The 20,299-nt window shown below is 48.9% G+C and overlaps 1 long non-coding RNA gene and 1 pseudogene across 2 annotated transcripts; one reads left to right on the forward strand and one right to left on the reverse strand.

Moving 5' to 3' along the window:
* LOC140411387 (uncharacterized) overlaps nt 1–14,263 on the forward strand; it is a 36,997-nt pseudogene extending 22,734 nt beyond the window's left edge.
* On the reverse strand, nt 8,881–13,125 carry LOC140410289 (uncharacterized). Of its 2 annotated transcripts, none has more exons than XR_011940611.1 (3): nt 12,985–13,125; nt 10,282–10,371; nt 8,881–10,153 (listed from the first exon to the last, which is right to left on the reverse strand). It is a non-coding gene; the product is annotated as an uncharacterized lncRNA (long non-coding RNA). The 2 variants fall into 2 exon arrangements; XR_011940610.1 differs by having other exon boundaries at nt 10,261–10,371.
* Nucleotides 14,264–20,299: the final 6,036 nt, after the last annotated feature.

Here is a 20,299-nt window from a genome sequence, read left to right on the forward strand (position 1 = left end):
CACGGTGTTTTCAGCCGTTAAAATTGCCGTTGGGACTCCTATCAAGAGCCCAAAAGTCCGTTTCACAGGGAGCTGCCGAAACGTGCGACTCAGCTGGTCATCGCCGCACCCGGAAGTCTATAATCTTTATTACTGTCACAAGAAGGCTTACATTAACACTACAATGAAGTTACTGTGAAAATCCCCTCATCTACACACTCCGGCGCCTGTTCGGGTACACTGAGTGAAAATTGAGAATGTCCAATTCACCGAACAAACACATTTTTCGGGAGGAAACCAGAGCACCCGGAGGAAACCCATGCAGACAAGGGGAGAACGTGCAGACTCCACACGGACAGTGACCCAAGCCAGGAATCGAACCAGGGTCCCTGGTGCTGTGAAGCAACAGTGCTAACCACATGATTGGCACAGGTTTGTTCTTTTCTTTGTTCTTTGTAAAGAGGTTTTGGCAGGACACATAGAAAATTCAATGAAATGAGGCAGTCAACTTGATTTTGTAAAACGGAAATCATATTTGACTAATTTATTAGAGTTCTTTGAGGAAGTAACAAGAACGTGGATAAAGGGGAAGCTGTGGTGATGTGGTGAACCTGGCTTTGCAAAAGGCATTTCCTGTGGTGCAACATCAAAAGTCACGACAACAAAAATAAAAACTCATGGTGCAGGGGTAACATATTAACATGAATAATGGATGGGTTAGCTTCAGGAAGCAGATAGTAGGGATAAATGGGTCATCCTGGGTTGGCAACTGTCACGACTGTAGTGAGACAGGAATCAATGTTCGGGCCGCAATCATTTATAATCTATAACAATCATTTGGAGGAAGTGACCAAATGTGTGGCAGCTAAATTTGCTGATGACACAATGATAGGTAGGAGAGTAAGTTGTGAAAAGGACATAAGGTGTCTGAAAAGGGAAATAGATTGGTTAAGTGAGTGGACAAAAAAATTGACAAATGGCTTATAATTTCAGAAAGTCTGAACTTGTCCACTTTGACAGGAAGGATAGAAAAGTGCCAATTAATTAAATGGAGAGAGATTGACGAATTCTGTGGTAGAGGGATCTGAGTGTCCTGGTATATGATTTACAAAAGGTTAGTATGCAGGTACACCGAGTACACAAGTATGCTGGAAGACAAATGAAAGGTTGGTGTTTATTACAAGTGGGATGAAATATAAAGTAGGGATGTTTTGCTCCAGTTGCACAGGGCATTACTGAGATCACAAGGTCTACAAAATTATGAGGGGCATAGACAGAGTGGATAGTCAGAGGCTTTTTCCGAGGGTAGAGGGGTCAATTACTAGGAGGCATAGGTTTAAAGTGCGAGGGGCAAGGTTTAGAAGAGATGTAAGAGGCAAGTTTTTACACAGATGGTAGTGGGTGCCTGGAACTCGCTGCCGGAGGAGGTGGTGGAAGCAGGGGCGATAGTGACATTTAAGAGGCATCTTGACAAATTCATGAATAGGATGGGAACCGAGGGATATGGACCCAGAAAGTGTAGAAGATTTTAGTTTAGGTGGGCAGCATGGTCTGCACCGGCTTGGAGGGCCGAAGAGCCTGTTCCTGTGCTGTACTTTTCTTTGTTCTTTGTTCACATTTGGAGCACCGTGTACAGTTCTGGTCTCCATACTTTTAAAATACATAATTGTATTAGGTCAGAAAAACATCACTTCACTGATTCCTGGGACGCAGGGGTTATCCTGTGTGGAAAGGTGGACATGTTGCATCTCTGTCGAAGAATGAGAGGTAATCTTATTGAAACATATCAGATCCTGATGGGACCTGACAGGGTGGATGCTGAGAGGGTATTTTTCCCTTCTGGGATAAACGCGAACTAGGAGACATAGTTTAAAAATAAGGATCTCCTATTTAAGACGGAGATAAGGGGAACTTTTCAATCTCTCATAGTTTGTTAGTCTGTGGAATTCCCTTCCTCAGAGAGCAACCGAGGCTGGGTTATTAAACATTTTTAACACAGAGATAGATGTTTTCTTGATTAACAAGGGAGTCAAAGGTTATATAGCTGGTATAAAGTAGAGTTAGGGCCACAGTCAGATCAACTATGATTTTATCAATTAGCGGAACCGGCTTGAGGGATTCAATCGCTGACTCCTGCTCCTAAATTGTATACTCATGTAGGAATCTACCGTGTGGTTTAAGTGTAGTCTCTTATATACTTCAAAACTCAGTAGAATTTAAGTGACACTTCTCGGAAGTGAAATAAAAATCTTTTATGGTGTCTATTGATTATAATTGAGAGACTAAGATCTTCTTGTGGTTACAAATCAAATGTTCCCAAAAAGCCCTTGCCAGCAAAAGACTTCAAGAGAAATAATTGGCTTAATGGTTTACAATAGATTTAACTTTCAAAAAAACAGTAACGGTTCTTTGCTTAAAGCAAAACTGCTTGCGCGAACTTCAAGAGTTAGAGCGGAAAAATTAAAATACAAAATAAAGATAGCGAGTAGTTAGATCAAAGGTAGAGTAAGATCCTGGATGGAAAATGGCTTCCCAAACCTCAATGTTTAAGGAGAATGTTATCAGTCTGACTCCATTTGTCCCTACCCCTGCAATGTGCTGATTGGCTTGGATGGGTTTCAAATACATTTGGTTGGATGGTTAGTTGTCAATCATCAATGTGCAACATATATTCGGATATGTTGCATTTGTAAATTTTTGTGTGTGCTGGAATGTGATATATCTTCTTAATCACTTCTAGTTTTCGCTGATCCAAGATTCCACGCTTGGGGGCCTCGCATCCTTCCACTGAAGAATCCTTCGCCGGGCGACCAGGGACGAAAAGGCCTCTTTCGCCTCCTGCACTCCCGGCTCCTCTGCCACCCCAAATATTGCGAGCCCCCAGCACAGTTTGACCCTGGATCCTACCACCCTCGACACCGTCCTCGCTACACCCTTCCAAAATTCCTCCAGCTCTGGGCATGCCCAGAACATATGGGTGTGGTTTGTTGGGCTCACTGAGCACCTAACACACCTGTCCTCATCCCCCAAAAACCAGCTCATCCTTGTCCCGGTCATGTGTGCCCTGTGCAGCACCTTAAACTGTATGAGGCTGAGCCTCGCGCACCATGAGGAAGAGTTCACCCTCTCCAGGGCATCTGCCCACGGCCCTTGCTCAATCTTCTCTCCCAACTCCTCCTCCCATTTACCTTTTACCTCCACTACCGAGGCCTCCTCCTCCTCCTGCATCACCTGGCAAGTTTCCGAGATCGTCCCCACTTCCACCCCCCCCCCCCCCCCCCCCCCCGAGAGCACCCTGTCCTGTACTGTGTGTGGCAGTAGCCACGGGAATTCCACCACCTGCCGCCTGGCAAACGCCCTTACCTGTAAGTACCTGAAGGTGTTCCCCAGGGGGGAGCCCGTACTTCTCCTCCAGCTCACCCAGACTCGCGAACTTCCCGTCCACAAACCGGTCCCCCAACTTACGTATCCCTGCTCTGTGCCACCCCGAAAACCCTCCACCTGTTCTTCCTGGGACGAACCGGTGGTTTCCCCCCGTATTGGGGTCCACGCTGAGGCCCCAACATCCCCACTGTGCCATCTCCACTGCCCCCAGATTTTGAGGGCAGCCGCCACCACCGGGCTCGTGGAATACCTCCTTGGAGGGAGTGGCAGCGACGCCGTTGCCAGCACCCCCAGACACGTACCCACACAAGACGCCGTCTCCAGCCTCTTCCATGCAGCTCCCTCCCCCTCCATCACCCACTTGTGCACCATCGTCGCATTGGCGGCCCAGTAATGCCCAGAGGTTGGGCAGCACCAGTCCCCCCCCTGTCTCTACTCCACTCCAGGAACACCCTTCTCACCCTCGGAGTCCCTGGCGCCCACACAAACCCCATTATATTCCTGTTCACCCGCCGAAAGAGGGCCTTCGGGATAAACATGGGGAGGCACTAGAACAGGAACAAAAACCTTGGGAGCACCGTCATTTTGACTGACTGCACCCTACCCGCCAGGGACAGCGGCAACGCGTCCCACCTCTTGAACTCCTCCTCCATTTGCTCCACCAGCCTTTTGAAATTAAGCCTATGCAGGGCCCCCCAGCTCCTTGCCACCTGGACCCCCAAATACCTGAAGCTCCTCTCTGCCTTTTTTAGTGGGAGCTCGCCAATCCCCCTCTCCTGATCCCCTGGATGAACTACAAACAGGTCACTCTTCCCCATGTTGAGCTGATACCCCAAAAAGTTCCCGAAGAATCCTCATTACCTCCGGCATTCCTCCCACCGGGTCCGCCACATACAGCAGCAGGTCGTCCGCATAAAGCGACACCCTATGCTCCTCCCCACCCCGCACCAACCCCTTCCAGTTCCTCGACTCCCTCAGTGCCATAGCCAGGGGTTCAATCGCCAGTGCGAAGAGCAGGGGGTACAGGGGACACCCCTGTCTCGTCCCTCGGTGCAACCGAAAGTACTCGGACCTCCTCCTGTTTGTGGCCACACTTGCCATCAGGACGTCATACAACAGCCTGACCCACCTGACAAACCCCTCCCCAAACCCAAACCTCTTCAGCACCTCCCACAGGTACCCCCACTCTACCCTATCGAAGGCTTTCTCAGCGTCCATCGCCACCACTATCTCCGCCTCCCGCTCCCTCGCCAGCATCATGATAACGTTCAAAAGCCTCCACACATTCACGTTCAACTGTCTCCCCTTCACAAACCCCGTCTGGTCTTCATGGATGATCTGCGGCACACAATCCTCAAGGCTAAGACCTTCGCCAGCACCTTGGCATCTACATTTAGCAAGGAGATCGGTCTGTAAGACCCACATTGCAGGGGATCCTTGTCGCGCTTCAGGATCAAGGAGATCAGTGCCCGGGACATCGTCGGGGGCAAAGCCCCCCTTCCTTGCTTCATTAAAGGTCCTGACTAACAGCGGGCCCAACAGGTCCATATATGTTTGAGAGAACTCGACAGGGAAATCGTCCGGCTCCGTTACCTTCCCCGCCTGCATGCTTCCTACCCCTTTAATCAGCTCCGCTAGCCCAATCGGGGCCCCCAATCCCGCCACCAGTCCCTCTTCCACCTTTGGAAACGTCAATTAGTCCAGGAAGCGGCCCATCCCTCCCTCCTCCCGTGGGGGCTTGGATCGGTACAATTCTTCAAAAAAGACCCTGAAAACCCCATTGATGCCAACCCCACTCCGCACCACACTCCCTCGCCTGTCTTTAACTCCCCCGATCTCCCTAGCTGCATCCCGCTTCCGAAGCTGATGCGCCAGCATCCGGCTTGCTCTTTCCCCATACTCGTAGATCGCCCTCTGGGCCTTCCTCCACTGCACCTCCGCCTTCCTTTCTTCACTCACCATCTCCCCCACCAGCCTCTCCCTCTCCTCCCGTTCCCTCTGCTCCTTATGGGCCCTAATGGAGATCAGCTCTCCCCTCACCACCGCCTTCAGTGCCTCCCATACCACCCCCACTCGGACCTCCCTGTTGTCGTTGGTCTCCAAGTACCTCTCTATACCTCCTCATCCGCCAACAGCCCCACCTCCAAGCGCCACAGCGGGCACTGGTCCCTCTCCTTCCCCCATCTCCAAGTCCACCCAATGCGGGGCGTGGTCCGAAATGGCTATTGCCGAATACTCAGTATCCTCTACTCTCGCTATCAGCGCCCTACTCAAAATGAAAAAGTTGATTCGGGAATAAGCCTTATGGACATGTGAAAATTCCCGAGCCCCCGGCCTTGCAAATATCCAAGGGTCCACCCCTCCCATCTGGTCCATAAACCCCCTCAGCACTCTAGCCGCCGCCGGCTTCCTACCCATCCTCGACCTGGAGCGATCCAGTGCAGGATACAGCACCGTGTTAAAGTCTCCCCCCATTATCAGGCCCCCCACTTCCAAGCCTGGGATCCGACCCAACATACGCCGCATAAAACCTGCATCGTCCCAGTTCGGGGCATACACATTGACCAGTACCACCCTCTCTCCCTGCAACTTACCACTCACCATGATGTACCTACCGCCATTATCTGCCACGATGCTCGACGCCTCGAATGCCACCTTCTTTCCCACCAAGATCGCCACCCCTCGATTTTTGGCATCCAGCCCAGAGTGAAACACCTGACCTACCCACCCTTTCCTCAATCTTACATGGTCTGCCACCTTCAGGTGTGTCTACTGGAGCATAACCACATCCGCCTTGAGCCCCTTCAGGTGCGCGAACACGCGGGCCCACTTAACCGGCCCATTCAGTCCCCTGACGTTCCAGGTAATCAACCGGATCAGGGGGCTACTCGACCCCCTCCCCCGCCGACTAGCCATAGCCCCTCCTCGGCCAGCCACTCGCCCGCACCCCACTCCCGGCCCGTTCCCCACAGCGGCATACCCCGTCTCGACCCCCCTCCCAATCGCTCCAGCTCCCCCTTGACCATAGCAGCAGCAGCTCGATTCCCCCCCCCCCCGGCTAGGACCCACCCTAGCTGATTTACTGCCCCCATTGCACTTCCGCAAGTCAGCTGACTCCTGTTGACCCCGGCCACTCCCGCCTCTCCTTCGACTCCTCCCATTGTGTGGCACACCCTCCTCTCCCATTCCCCTTCCATAGGCTCTCCCCCTCCCCCTTCCACCTTCCACTCTAAGCGCGGGAAGGAACCCTCGCTTCCCTGCCCCGGCTCCGTCCCTCCAGTCTTCAGACCGGGAAAAAGCCCACGCTTTCCACCTACCAGGGCCCGCCACATCTGACGCAGCTCCATTTACAGGCCCGGTCCCCTCACCCCCGACTCGGGCCTCCCCTCACCCCCGACTCGGGCCTCCCCCCTCCCCCGCGGGGCCCCATCTCACCGCCGTCACCCCCCCTGTTCCATTCAACTACCCCCTCCAAAAGCCCCCCCCGACCAACACAGTGCCCAACCCGCCCCAGCCTCCCTCACCGACCCGAGAGAGAAAAACACAGAGAAAAAGAAACCCGGAGCATTACAAAGGCCCCCCACTCGAGAAAAATGATAAACATAACACATCAACCGCAGTCCCCAATCGCAACCCTCAATCTGTGTCCAGCTTCTCGGCCTGAACAAAGGCACACGCCTCCTCCGGAAACTCGAAATAATGGTGCCGGTCCTTGTAGGTGATCCACAGTCATGCCGGCTGCAACATGCCAAACTTCACCCCCTTCCTATGCAGCACCTCCTTCGCTCGACTGTACCCGGCCCTCCTCTTCGCCACCTCCGCACTCCAGTCCTGGTATATTCGAACCTCCGCGTTCCACCACCTGCTGCTCCTCTCCTTCTTGGCCCACCTGAGCACACACTCCCGATCGACGAACCAATGGAACCTCACCAGCACCGCCCGCGGAGGCTCGTTAGCCTTGGGCCTCCTCGCCAGCACTTTATGGGCCCCTTCCAGCTCTAGGGGCCCCTGGAAGGACCGCGCTCCCATCAGCGAGTTCAACATGGTGACCACATAGACCCCCACCTCCGGCCCCTCCAGCCCCTTTGGGAGGCCCAGAATCCGCAGATTCTTCCGCCTCAACCGATTCTCCATCTCCTCGAACAGGCTCCTGCCATTTCTTGTGGAGTGCCTCGTGCGCCTCCACCTTTACCGCCAGGCCTAAGATCTCATCCTCATTGTCAGAGATCTTTTGTCGAGCCTCGCGGATCACCACCCCCTGGGCCGTCTGTGTCTCCAGCAGTTTATCAATAGAAGCCTTCACCGGCTCTAGCAGGTCCGTTTTAATTTCTTTGAAGCAGCGCTGGATAACCTCCTGCTGCTCCTCCGCCCACTGCATCCACGCTGCCTGGTCTCCGCCCGCCGCCATTTTGCCCTTCTTCCCTCACACCTTCTTCGGGTCCACCACCACCTTTTTACGCGCCCCTCTCCTGGTTGAGGCCATATACTGACGGGGAGCTGTTATAAACTCCTTCCCACACCGGGAAACGTCGGAAATGTGCCATTGGAGGCCCTCAAAAGAGCCCAAAAATCCATTTTTGCGGGAGGCGCCGAATGTGCGACTTAGCTCCACATCGCTGCAACCGGAAGTCCTCAACATGCCTCAGGTTTAACCCACATATTTAGCCATGGATGTGATGAACAGCAGCAGTAATAGCAGAATCCAAACCCAGCCCTCACTCATGAACTTGCAGGTGCCTCAGAAGATGAGACGAATCAGTGACTATTTTTCTACACCTGGAGCAGGTGAATTGCCTCTCCCCTGTGGGAACTCACTGGTGTTGCAGCAGGGCGAGTGTTTGACAGAATCCTTCCCACACACGGAGCAAATAAGGAGAGCACAGTGGTTAGTACTGCTGCCTCACAGTTCCAGGGACCCTAGTTCAATTCCGGCCTCGGATGACTATCTGTGTAGAGTTTGCACTTTCTCCCTGTGTCTGTGTGGGTTTCCTGCGGATGCTCTGGTTTCCTCCCACCGTCCAAAGATGTGCAGGTTAGGTGGATTGGTCATGCTAAATTGCTCCTTAGTGTCCAAAAGGTTAGGTGGGGTTGCCAGGTTACGGGGACAAAGTTGAGGCTTATGTAGGGTGCTCTTTCCAAGGGCCGGTGCAGACTCCATTGGGCCGAATGGCCTCCTTCTGCACTGTAAATTCTATGAAGTGGCTTCTCTCCATTGTGAGTGCACTGGTGTCTCAACAGACCATTGTTGCTTTTAAAGCTCTCCTTACAATCAATACATTTAAAGGTTCCTGACTTACTGTGAATTCACTGGTGTCTCAGGAGATTGGATGAATGAGTGAATCGCTTCCCACACTCTGAACAGATGAATGGCCTTTCCCCAATGTGAACTTGCTGGTGTATCATGAGGTCAGATGATGTCCTGAACCCAGTCCCACAATGAGAACACCTGAACGGTCTCTCGTCAGTGTGTTGGAAGGCAATATTTTCCCGCTTCTGTAGTAGAAAGATTCAACACGCTTGTTAAGACAAAATAACAAGCTTTATTTTCAAAACGACTGCATGCAGTAATGGCTGAAACTTGAAGTCAGAGAGCAGTTAATGAAACTTGATGATTCCTTCTCAAGTTCGCATTTTCACAGAGAATCAGCTCAATATTTATACATTATCATTATCAAGATTGCGTGACAACAGCTTAGTCAGGAATTTGATCGGAAATAGAAACGGAAGCAATGTCATAAAACAGACCTTTTTTGGTGGCATCACTCATACCATTATCTTGTCCTTGGAGGGAACAGTGAAAGGTCGGAGTAGAGTTATTTCTTCCTGAACTTATCTTGTTTTATTCCTATGGTCCTGGGTTATGACGAGTTAGTTTTATCAGGAGTTGCCGAGATCCGGTATTTTGGAATGGCTTGACCTTCTCTGATCTTTTTCAGACTTCGAATTATGCAGAGTTGGCCTTATCAGTCTTACAGTCTGAAATGGTTAGGGCAGCATTTCTTACAGGGGTCTGGTGAACTGTGAGCATTCTTTACATGGGCCTGGTGAGCTGGAATGAGTAGTTCAGCCTTTCTTACATTGTATCAAACATTTTGACCAGTCTTCCCATTGACCAGTTTTCCCATCATGCCATTAATTTATTCGTACCATATCACAAGTGTGAACACATTGATGGAGAATCAGTTCCCTGGAACCTTTATAGCACTTTTCACAATCTCAACATTTAAAGGGTCTCTCGTCAGTGTGAACTCTCTGATGTTTCAGCAATGGAGGAATTGCCAAATCCCTTCCTTCACATGGAGCAGATGAACGGCTTCTCTCCGGTGTGAAGCAGTTGTTGTTTCAGCAGGGTGGCGGAATCAAGTGAATCCCTTCCGATATTCAGAGCAGGTGAATGGTCTCTCTCCAGTGTGACTGCGTTGATGATTTCTACATCTGACGGATAATTGAAATCGTTCCCACATTTCCACGATTTCTCCATGGGTGTCCTCATGTCTCACTAGGTTGAACAATTAATTGAAGCCTCGCCGATGTGTGGCTTCTCTCTGCTGTGAAGTTTTCTCAGGCTCTTTCATGGTTAAAGCTCTTTCCACAGTCAGCGCACTTGAACACTCTCAATCGGGCATGTGTTTCTCGGTGCTTTCCCAGTGCCACAGACAGAACAGACAAACATTTCTCCTTCCACATTCAAAGGCTGATGATATTCAGGTCATGAAGTGAGAAATTTTGTCCAATCTTGATGTGATGTTTGGTTTGAATTTTCTGCCTGCCAATCCTCATCCAGTAATACCTGGAAAAGGAATTAACACATGTCATCACTGCAAGTCCAGGACAGAAATTCAGAAAAAACAATTGTAATTTCTGAACAATTTTTCCCTCAATGCTTTTACTGCCTACCTCACACCCACTCCCTGTTACCTGTGCAGGATCCAGATAACTTCCTTTCCTCCACTCTCAAAATGTTCTCCCTCGCTCTCCTCTAGCTGGGCTCAGTGTTCCAATTTCAGTCTGCAGACCCAGAATAAAACAAATGAGTCAATCTTTTTCTCTCCTGGTCACTGAGACTGTGAAGGCCTGCCTATCCACAATTCCCTCACCAAGGTGGGCAGCACGGTAGCATAGTGGTTAGCGCAATTGCTTCACAGCTCCAGGGTCCCAGGTTCAATTCCTGGCTGGGTCACTGTCTGTGCGGAGTCTGCACGTTCTCCCCATGTTTGCGTGGCTTTCCTCTGGGTGCTCCGGTTTCCTCCCACAGTCCAAAGATGTGCAGGTTAGGTGGATTGGGCATGCTAAATTGTGCTTAGTGTCCAAACATTGCCATTAGTGTTGGTTGAGTGGGGTTACTGGGTTATGGGGATAGGGTGGTGTGGGCTTGGGTAGGGTGCTCTTTCCAAGAGCTGATGCAGACTTGATGGGACGAATGGCCTCCTTCTGCACTGTAAATTCTATGAAGATGGACGCACATACTGGCTGGACATTCCTCACTCAAATGGCCTGCGTAACCTGGACCTGCCAGTAGGAAGGGAGGCCACTTCCCTGATCTTCTCTGAGTCTCCCTTTCTTAGGCAGTCCCTCGCTATCAAGGATGATTCATTGGGTTCCGAGATGACTGATAATTCCAACGTCCGATGTACACTCTGCCACACATGGGGCAGGTGATTCTGGAGGGTTGGGTAGCTGAGTTGTTACGAGGTTTGTGCGCTCCCTCAGACCCCTCGACTTTGCCTCCTCACATTCCTGACCAATCTCTTGATGTGTTTCCCGAATGAGACTTCTCCATTTTAACCAATCACAATCCAGGGTCTCCATGGGTTGGTGGGAATATTTGATCTCTTCAGTGGGCACATTGAGGGAACCTCAAAAGTGTTTCAGCTGACCTCCTGAGAGTGTCGTGCTATGCCGACAATCAAGCTTTGGGAGTCTCGTGTCAGGGATACACACATGTCCCACCCAGTAGAGTTGGTTTTGAGTGATTCTCGCCTCAATGCTGGGCGAGTTGGCCTGGGAGAGAACCCTGCTTTTGGACCTTTTTTTTCCAGCAGTTTTGAAGGATTTTGTGGAAGGCAAGACTGGTCATACTTCTGCATTGCTTAAAGGTGTTTGCTGTAGACTGTCCAAGTCTCCGAAGCATTTCGGAGTGTGGGAATCACTGCTGCCTGTTAAACCATAACCCTAGACTTGGATTTGACATCCTGTTCCTTAAGCGGGGAAGACAGTGGATTTCTGGTAGTGTCCCTGGTGAACAACTCGGAGATCCAGGCTAATGCTCTGGGGACCACCATGGTAACTGATGGAATCAGGGGAGGGGGGTAAGGGAGGGGAGGGGGGTAAGGGAGGGAGGGGGGGAAGGGAGGGAGGGGGGAGGGAGGGGAGGGGGGAGGGAGGGGGGAGGGTGGAGGGGGGGGGAGGGGAGGGGGCAGGGGGGAGGGGGAGGGAGGGGGAAGGAGGGGGGAGGGAGGGGGAGGGAGGGGGGAGGGAGGGGAAGGGAGGGAGGTGGGGAGAGAGGGAGGGGAGGGGGGAGGTGGGGAGGGAGGGAGGGGAGGGGGGAAGGGGGGGAGGGAGGGGGAAGGGGGAGGCAGGGGAAGGGGGGAGGGAGGAGGGGGGAGGGGGGGCAGGGGGAAGGCAGGGGGAGGGAGGGGGAGGGAGGGGAAGAAGGGAGGGAGGGGGGGAGGGAGGGAGGGGGGAGGGGGGGGAGGGAGGGGGGGAGGGAGAGGGGGAGGGAGGGGGAGATGGAGGGGATGGGGAGAGGGGAGGAGGTGGGAGGGGGGGTGAGGGGGGCTAGGAGTGGAAACAAAATGGTGGAGTCGGTGTGATTTGTTTTGATTTCAGTCCAGCGTGGAGTGAGTGTGTGTGAGGTGGGTATTTTGTCAAAGGGAAATCATGTCTTACAAATTTAACTGAATTTTTTGAGGAGGTGGCTAGGTGTGTAGATGTTGGTTGATCATGTACTTTAGTGAGGCTTTTGGAAAAAAAATCCCACATGGGAGGCTGATGAAGAAGGTAAGAACCCGTAGGATTCAGGGCAGTTTGGCAAATCGGATCCAAAACTGGCTTGTGGTAGAGGGTGATGGTTGAAGGTTGTTTTTGAAAGGGTGGCAGAAGCGGGAACCCTCACAACAGTTAAGACGTATTTAGATGAGCACTTTAAATGCCATTGCATACAAGGCTATGGACCAAGTGCTGGAAAATGGGATTACAATATGTAGAAAAGTACAGAGAAAATAGAAGCAGGAGTAGGCCATTCGGCACTTCAAGCCTGCTCCGCCGATAGGTGTTTGATGACCGGTGTGAACGTGATGTGCCGAAGGGCCTCTTTCTGTGTTATAAAACTCTAAGACTCTATTTACTGGGTAAATGAGACGTAAAAATGTTCCATAGAAAGGAGAAATGTCTGTTCTGAATTTGTTTTGTGAACTACATTTCCAGGGTATTAGAAGAGAAGGATTTATAGACAAGAAACTCAAATTAAACTTCACATCAAAGTCTGACAGTGCTACACAATTCACCATGACCTAAACATCATTGGCTTTTGACAGTGGAAAGATAAATATTTCCCTGTTCTGTCTGTGGAAGATTTCACAATTCAGTATGATGGAAAAGCACCAAGAGACACACACATACCTGAGTGAGTGTTCCACTATACTGACTGTGGAAATTATTCTTTATGAAGAAAGCATCATTCACAGTTGGAAGAAACCAGATACGTATTATGTGTTTGGATGAGGCTTCAACTTGATTGTCCAGCCTGAAGAGACACAAGGACACCGGCATCATGGAGAAACCGTGGAAATGTGGGGACTGTGGTAAAGGATTCAGTTATCCATACCTGCTGGATAATCATCGACGCAGTCACACAGGAGAGAAGCCATTCATGTGCTCTGTGTGTGGGAAAGGATTTACTTTGTCATCCCACCTGCGGTTACACCAGCGTGTTCACACGGAGGAGAGACCTTTCAGTTGCACTTACTGTGGAAAGAGGTTCTCATGTTCATCCAACCTGAATGCACATCAGCGAGTTCACACCGGGGAGAGGCCGTTCACCTGCTCCTTGTGTGGGAAAGATTTCTCTGGGCGATCTGGACTTCGGTCACACCAGCGAATTCACACAGGGGAAAAGCCGTTCACCTGTTGTGTGTGTGGGAAGGCATTTGCTCTGTCATCAAAACTGATCTCACACCAGCGAACTCACACTGAGGAGAAGCCTTTCAACTGCACTTTCTGTGGAAAGAGATACAGGTCTTCATCCAACCTGAATGCACACAAGCGAGTTCATACTGGGGAGAGGCCGTTCATCTCTTTGTGTGAGAAGGAATTCACCAAATCATCCCGCTTTCTGTCACATCAGCAAACTCACACAAAGGATAAGCCATTCAGCTGCATTCACTGTGGAAAAGTTTTCAGTCAGTTATCAGCCCTCACTGCACATCGACGTATTCACACTGGGGAGAGACCATTCACCTGCTCTGTATGTGGGAAGGGATTCATTCAGTGCAGCAGCCTGCATGTACACAAACTCACTCACACTGGGGAGAGGCCGTTCACCTGCTCTGTGTGTGGGAAGGGATTCAAGCAGTCATCCCACCTGCTGACACACCAGCGAGCTCATAGTGAGGAGAGACCTTTTAAATGCCCAGACTGCGGGAAGTGCTATAAAAGTTCTGGGGAACTGATATCACATCAACGGGTTCACACTGATGAGAGACCATTCAGGTGCTCTCATTGTGGGACTGGGTTCAGGTGATCTTCTGAACTCACTGTACACCAGCGACTTCACACTTGGGAGAGACCATTTACTTGCTCCGAGTGTGGGAAGGGATTAATTCAGTCTTCCCACCTGCTGACACACCAGCGAGTTCAAAACTGTCATGAGACCGTTCCTGGGCTGCAGGATGTGCTATAAATGCTTTGGGGAGTTGCTGTCCCATCAATATGATTACGCTGTCGAGAGACTATTCAGGTGACCTATCTGTGGGACTGGGGTTCAGGAAATCATCATATCCACAGACTGTGCACCAGTGAATTCACAAGGGGGGAGACTGTTCACCTGGCCCAAGTGTTGGAAAGGATTCGCTGAGTTAGCCAACTTTCTGAACTGCCCACACTCACACCGGGGGGGGGGGGGGGGGGGGGAGCATTTACCTGCTCGAACTGTAGAAAAGGGATTCACGCAATCATCCACCTGCTCAAACAGCAGCATGTCCATGAGTAACTACTGTGATTCCATTTTGCTGTTTACCATATTCAACACTGAACCGTGTTCATTGGTGCGGTAACTTGACCACAAAAAAGTAGTTGAGAACATGTTAAAAGTAAACCTTCTTTAATATATAAAAGCAACAAAGTTTAAAATACAGTATGGACTCAAATGGGAGCAGCTAGTTAAACATCAAAACATCAGTAACAGAATAAAATTACAACTAGTGGCAGTTAAATATAAATATATACAGGTAACAATTATAAATGGCGTCACAGCACTTACTGATGACATCAGCAATGGATTTAAATAAGATCCATAATAATAACACTATATAACCCCCCCCTTAAATTTTAATCCTCTTTAAAGACAAAAATGCAATGCCATTACACTAATGCCTTAATTATACATCAGTCTTTCAGGACCTTTGTGACTATACTAAGATCAGCCATAGAACATACAGTGCAGAAGGAGGCCATTCGGCCCAACGAGTCTACTCCGACCAACTTCAGCCCTCACTTCCACCCTATCCCCGTAATCCAATAACCCCTCCTAACCTTTTTTGGGTACTAAGGGCAATTTATCATGGCCAATCCGCCTAACCTGCACGTCTTTGGACTGTGGGAATAAACCGGAGCACCCGGAGGAAACTCACGCAGACACGGGAAGAACGTGCAGACTCCACGCAGACAGTGACCCAGCAGGGAATCGAACCTGGGACCCTGGCGCTGTGAAGCCAAAGTGCAAGTTAATCACTTGTGCTACCGTGCTGCCCTCATGATCTGATTGAATGGCGGAGCAGGCTCGAAGGGCTGAATTGCCTACTGCTGCTGCTAATTTCCATGTTCCTATGTCTGCAGTACCACTGGTGACTCAACGCTGGTGATGCTGGACTTAGGTACATGAATAGGTTGAGTATCTGCATGAGTGTCACCATCCTGAAGCAGTGTCCACTGGAGTCCTGGTGCAACAGGAACCATTTCTTGTTGCATTTCCACAACCACATTTTCTTCTGTTGTGTTATTGGTACTTTTGCAATACAAATATGATTAAATAAGATCCTTAAATTAAATAACACCCTTAAATAAGGGCGCTCTTTGTAAGGGCTGGTGCAGACTCGATGGGCCGAATAGCCTCCTTCTGCACTGTAAATTTTATGATCTTGGTGCCTGCGAACAATTCTTCCATTGTTCAATTTAACTGTCAAAGATACTGGACTATTTGGGTTAAGAATAAAACAGATAGCCAACACTGGTTATTGCCAAAATTCCTACTACAAACACAATCATTCGGGTTAAAAAGTCTCTGCTTAGAATGATAATCATGTGTCTCCTGCTTTTGCTTTGACATTTGTATGTAGCAGATCCAGGTGAGACTTTGATCTACCACCCATCGATAATTCAGCTGGTGAGAGGCCCGTAGTTGTTTGTAGTGTCATACAATATTGAAATGAAAACCTCGAGAGCTTGGTCCCTAAAGTATCACCTGCCATCCTCGTAATCCTTCCTTCAATGTCTGAACAGCTCGCTTGTAAGTGTTGTACCATTATCAGAAATGAGAGAATCTGGTAACCCATGAGTTGCAATGGCTTGCCGTATCTTCTTTATGGTACAGGGAGCTGTAATGTTTTTCATGATATGTATTACTGACCACTGAGAACGTGCAAGCACAATGACTAACACCATATGCCCCATGAAAGGACCTGCAAAACCCACATGAATTCTCGAACAAGGGCGACTGGGCGACTCCCAAGAATGTAATGGTACTATTGGCGCCATCTTCTGGTTAGATTGACATGCAGAACAGGATTTCACTGTGTTCTCCAAATCCTGGTTAATATTAGTCCACCAAACACGACTTGGCGAAACACTTAAGTCAAGCAGCACCTGGATGAACCTCGTAAATTTCATCCATTCCCTGCAAACGACCAAGAGGTGGAACAACCATTCTCAAGCCCCAAAGTATGCAACCATCCTTCACACTTAACTTGTCTTTGTGCCTCACGTAAGGCTTCAACTCATCATCTTCTATGATGGATGGCCAACCTTGCTGCCAAATTTCTTTTTCATTTAAAGTGCCCAACTCTTTTTTTTCCAAATAAGGGGCAATTTAGTAGGGCCAATCCACCTATCCTGCACATCTTTGGGTGTGACCCATGCAGAAGATACGGGAGAATGTGCAAACTCCACATGGACAGCGACACAAGGCCGGGATTGGACCTGGCTCCTCGCTGCTGGAAGGCAGTAGTGCTCACCACTGTGCAGCTGTGCTGCCCTCCTCTGAAAACATTTAATTTATGACAGAATAGGATCTCTATCCGGCCACTGTTTCATTTGTTTGGCACTCACTAGAGATGGCAAGTCTCTCCAGTACAAAAATTGTCTTGGGGGGACACAATACTGGATTGGCAAATCCAGTAAAGGGAGATGACTCAACATGTCCGCATTAGCATTGTCCTTCTCTGCTTGGTGTACTAATATTGTTATGGGCCAGGGTTTAGAGAACCCCAAAGTGTATCATGGAGTTCACCTGACCCACAACTTTTACTAGATTGTGGTATGGGGAGCACATGGCCCACTGTACAGGTGTGGTACAGCAGAAATCGAAAAGTATTTTTTCAAGCAAAACAATGTTTATTCTATAGACTCAAATTAACCTTTTTAAAACATACAGCGAACATCTTAGCAACCATCAATTCAAATACAACACCCAAAGAATACAACACTAAGTAATCCTTAATAATTTCCCAAACAACATCCAGAAGACAAAAGAAACACCTTTTAACAGGAGCACATCAGGTTTACATTCACTACTGAGAACATTTAAAAAACAGAGCCAGAGCTTAGCTCCACCCACACTCTGACATCACTGCAGTAACATGAGTAGCCAAACATTTCTTAAAGTGACATTCTCATGACAATATGCTGACAATGGAAGTGCTCATTGCTGTATTCTTGTTGAGGCCATGGGAGGAATACATTTTGACTCACTGAACAGATTCATCACAGCTTGTGGTCAGTACATATGGTGAACAAACGACCATAGAGGTACTACTGATGGATACATTTTAACCACAAAAACGATAGCTAGACATTCTTTGTCCAACTGTTAATACCCTTTTTCAGCCTCTCCGCATTCTAGATGCAAAACCAATGGGTTTTTCAGAACCGTCCTCCATTAATAGAACCATAGAATCCCTACAGTACAGAAGGAAGCCCATTGAGTCTGCACCGACCCTCTGAAAGCATCCTACCCAGGCCCACTCCCCCATAACCCTAGCTATCATTCACATCTTTGGACTATGGTCGGAAATCCACGCAGACCCACGGGGTGAACGAGCACTCCATACAGTCATCCAAGGCTGGAATTGAACCTGGGTCCCTGGTGCTGTGAGGCAGCAGTGCTAATCACTTTGCCACTCCTGACAAGAGAAAGTATCACCCCCACACATAGGGCAAGGCATCGCATGACAGAATAAGTTCCTGTCTGGATCAAAATGGACTAGCAGATTTTTTGATTGCCGCAGCGCCTTCACATCTTTGAAATTCTCACTTCCATTTTGTTTCTTTGTGGAGAAGTAGGTACAGTGGAGCCAAGACTGTCGACAGGTCTGGCGAAAACTTTTCCATAATAGTTTGTCAAACCTACAAATGATGTGTACTACTGTATTCCTGGGCTCTCGAGCTTTCTTAATCACTCAAACCTTCCCTTCCACAGGAAATAAACCTCGTGCAGTGGTTGTGTGGCTGAGATACTCCATGCTTGGTGCCTGAAAAATGCACTTGTTCTGTTTCAGATGCAGTCCTGCCTCTGAAAATCTTTTAAAAACTTGACCCAGATTGCTGAGGTGTTGCTCCGCGGTTTTACCCAAAATTAAAATGTCACCTAGGTAGACTGCAGCATGGGGAATACTTTGTGACAGGTTGTCCATCAATCTTTGGAAGATCGCTGGAGTGGAGCATGCACCAAAAAAACTCACAATTATATTTGAACAACCTTTTATGCACGTTGATGGTCACGTACAGCTTCGAATCTTCCTCGAGCAAGAGTTGTTGACTGGCTCATGTCCAGTTATATCTCACCCCAGTCCAACTGAGTTACCCTGAGCCTGTCACACCATAATCGACGAGGCCCATGCCTTTTTACGACCAGGAGCCGTGCTTTTGTTTCTTGGCTGTTGTATGCAATGTCTACCTCTAACCCTCCAAATAATGGTACAATCTCGCCGTTGTACATCTAAAGCTTGATTCCTGCGTGGGTAAGGACTGGTGCCTGCTTAAGAGCCCCAAATCCTCCTGAAGATTTCCTCACTGATTACCGGCGCAGAGGCTTCAGTGTACACTGCCATCTTGATTTTCTGTCCATCGCCCTCCACTGCCGCATAAATAGGCTCGGCCTGGCCTTCACTCATTTTAAATATGTCATAATAGTCGTCCTGTGTCTGCTCTGAGCTTTCCAAGCAATGTGCCATCGACTGAGGCTTCCTTGCATTTGAAGTTCACGGCTCAGCCTTCAACTTTCTCTTTGTACCCAATTCTTCACGAAAAGCCCCTTCTTAATGCACTGTGACAAACAGGGTCCATAAACTTACAATAGTGTGACCCTCCACTCCCCAAACACTCCACTGTCTTCACTTTTTTACTTGCAGTTTCTTTCTTTACTTGGTGCAATGCGCCCACCTGTGTGCCGCCATTGATCTTCTGAATACCTTTTACATTATTGACAGCCAGTTTCATGCACTGCAGAATTTCTAGAGCCTTTTTAAAAGTGTGTCTTCTCCCAGCAAACGCTGCTGGATGCTGTCCTCCTTAATGCCACAAACTAGTCTGTCCCGAAGCATATCTTCCAAAACTGCCCAAAACCTTCAGAGTGCTGGAACAATTCAGTAACAACAAAGTTAGCTACACACTGTCCTGTCTTCCAAAAATGAATATGGAATTTGAAACATTGTACAATTACTGAGAACTTTGGATTATGGTGATTGTGAACAAGTGTAACTAAATCCATAAATGAAATGTCTCCCGGTTTCCGGGGTATCGCTAAATTCCCCATTAATTTGTAAGTCTTTGCCTCACACACTGAGAATTGGGTGCTTTCTAGACTCATCTGCAATCTCATTTGCCAAGAAAAAGTGTTTCAACCTTTCCACATATTCTGTCCAGTTTTCGTTTCCTTCCACAAACTCACTGATGGACCCAAACATAGCCATGGTGTTGCTAACTTGTCTTCCATTGGTTAACTTCATTTTGAATGTGTTGACATTTTTGGGGGGATGTCAAAAAGGTGTGGTAACTTGACACAAAATAGTAGTCGAAAATGCATTATAAGTTAATCTACTTTAATATATATAAAAATAACAAAAGTTTAAAATACGTGGTCTCAAAAATGGGAGCACCTTATTAAACATCAACATAACAGTAACAGAATAGAATTAGAGTTAATGGCCATTCAATAGGGGCGGTACGGTGGCACAGTGGTTACCATTTCTGCCTCACAGCTCCAGGGCCCCAGGTTCAATTTCAGCTTCGGGTTACTGTCTGGAGATTGCACTTTCTCCCCGTGTCTGCATGGGTTTCCTCCGGGTGCTCCGGTTTCTTCCAACTGTCCAAAGAAATGCAGGTTAGGTGGACTGGCCATGCTAAATTACTCCTTAGTGTCCAAAAGATTGGGTGGGGTTACTGGGTTTCAGGGATAGGGTGGAGGTGTAGGCTTAAGTAAGGTGCTCTTTCCAAGGGCCGGTGC

The sequence above is a fragment of the Scyliorhinus torazame genome, chromosome 4, assembly GCF_047496885.1.
Source record: "Scyliorhinus torazame isolate Kashiwa2021f chromosome 4, sScyTor2.1, whole genome shotgun sequence".
Lineage (NCBI taxonomy): Eukaryota > Metazoa > Chordata > Chondrichthyes > Carcharhiniformes > Scyliorhinidae > Scyliorhinus > Scyliorhinus torazame.